Genomic DNA, 2,410 nt, shown 5'->3' with positions numbered 1-2,410 from the left:
TGTATGTGTGAGTGTGTGTGAGTGTGTGTGTGTGTGTGTGTGTGTGTGTGTGTGACAGAGGAGAGGGATTGGGAGACTTAATTGTGCCATCTGTCAGGCTGTCAGATTGGGGAGCAGAGAGCTAGTTTCGAGCAGTCAAGGTTGTTCGGGTCAAGAGGCAAGACAGGCAGCGCCTTCGGAGCCAGGAGTAATGGCTTCAAGAGTTCTGGTTGCATTTCCTGCTCTGAGTAGCTCTCCACTCCTGCTGGGAGCCCGGGTGCTGCCAGAGGTGGGGGCAGGAGCCAAGGAGAAAAAATGTTTTCCTGGGCAGTGAAAGGAGGTGGCCTGGACCTTGGGTGACAGACCTTCTGCTACAGACTAGCTGTGCCCAGGGTCCCTACAGTTGTCCCAGGACCCTGGAATTGTGGGTGGTGTCTGGGCAGATTTAGCAAAAGCCTGTTCTCCCTGGTGGGTTGTTGCAGAGGAGCCAAAGTCTGGAGAGAAGAGGCCTTTGGCCTGGGATTCTGGTGCATTCCCCACGGGGGAGTCTGTTCTGCCCCCTCTCCCCTCCCCACAGCGCCTCCCCTGGGTCAGTCGTGGGGTCTGCAGCCCAGGCTGCCTGTCCCCCTCCTGAGAACCACAGAGGTGCCTTCTCCTCAGCCCTAGCTGCTAAGCAGTGACTTGACCCTGTCTTGTCCTTCCGGTTGCCCCAAATCAGTGCGGGGGCTGGATACGTGAGAGCCACTGGAAACACTTAAAATATAGATTCCTGGCTGCTGGTTTCTGTCTTCCCAAATCGCTGGGTCCAGGAATCTGTATTTTTTTCTTTTCTTTTCAAAAAATTGTGTGGGCTAAAATAATAGCAAATTATTTTTTGAGGGTGAACATGATATTGTGAATATGGAAGAAAATGCCTTTATTCTTAGGAGGTGCAGGCAGAAGGATTCGGAAGCATTGTGTGATGATGCTTGCAACCAGTGTACGTGTGTGTGTGTGTGTGTGTGTGTGTGTGTGTGTGTGTATAAAAGAAATATAGTGAAGTGTTAACAACTGTTGAACGTAGGAGAGGGGTATGTTGATGTTGAACTAAACTATTATGTCGCCTTTCCTTAAGCATTTTCCCAGTTACCAGTTAGGGATAAGCTCCAGTGGCTCTGGTGTGCCGGGTTTAGAAGCTGCTGCGGCAGGTCTCCCTGAGCGCCACGTGGCAGCGTGTCTGTCTTCTGATAGCCCTACCGCCCAAGTCTGGGCAGACGGTGAATAAGCTCTGTCCACACAGGCATCCTTCTCCCTCCTTCTCTTGATTTTTGGGCTGCTCAGCAAACTGTTTCAGATTCACTCATGAGTCTTGTTCCTCTCTCTTCTGCCAAAAGTCCCCTCTCCAGCCACCCCCGTCTTGGCAAAGGCCCTTGATGGAGGGCCCATGCTTTGATGACCGGCACCGCCGCTGGGACCCTTCTGTGTGCACAGAGCCCAGCCCTGGCCTGGGCGGGAGGGCCAGAGGCCTGCTCTCAGGACCCAGCCAGCTCCTCTGTGTCTACGGTGAGTGTGGCCAGCCCTGGCTGCCCGAGGTCACTGCCTCCTAGCCAAGGCAGAGGGACATAAACTTAGCCCAGGCTGGCCAAAGGCAGGGCTTGCTTACGTGGACAGCCCACTCACTGCCCCTCACTGCCCCAGGCCCCGGGGCCCATTAGCCCAGACTAATGAGCTGACCAGCTGGGGTTCTGAGGCGATGGGGCTGGTGGTCCGGAGGTTCTCCCAGCCCGTGTTAGAGACTGAGCCCTCCCGGAGGAGAGGCAGGGCCAAGTGGAGAGTTAGCTGCAGCTGAGCCGGCTCTGCTCCACCAGCCGTGTAATCATTGTCAAGGGGCAGAGGCATAGACACCCCAGGGGCTGGCGGGAGTGTGGGCTGCAGCGTGACTTTATTTTCCCAACACAGCACTTAGCCAGGGAGCAGAGACGATGGTGGGGTGCAGAGCTGATCCAGGTGTGTGAACCCATCCGTGCTTAGCCTGCAGAGCACGTTTTCTTCCATCTCCAGCAGACAGTGGGGTTGCCCTTTCACTGCTGGGGAGATGAAGAAGCTGGGTGAGGAGGCCCAGGGAGGTGCTAGGGTCACCGAACCCCCAGAAGTGCTCCAGAAAGTCTCTTTCCTCCGACCAGGATGAGGACCCAAGGGCTGTGGCAGCTATGGACATAGGCAGGCTCCCTGGGAGCAGGGCAGGAGACAGAAGCTGGGGAGGGGCCTTTTCCCTGGGGGCTCCAGTGTACGAAACCGCCCTCTGTATTATCCCAAGGGACCTTCCCTCCTCTCCGCCACAGGCCCCTACTCCACCTCCCTCGGTCCCTTGGAGCTGCTGAGATGATGTCCTGATTGATCAGTCCCTGCTGGCCTTGAACAACTCCTTCCCAGCCCCCCCCCCCCCCCCCCC

Source organism: Myotis brandtii, unplaced genomic scaffold (genome assembly GCF_000412655.1).
Source record: "Myotis brandtii unplaced genomic scaffold, ASM41265v1 scaffold119, whole genome shotgun sequence".
NCBI lineage: Eukaryota > Metazoa > Chordata > Mammalia > Chiroptera > Vespertilionidae > Myotis > Myotis brandtii.
This window is presented reverse-complemented; position numbering follows the sequence as displayed.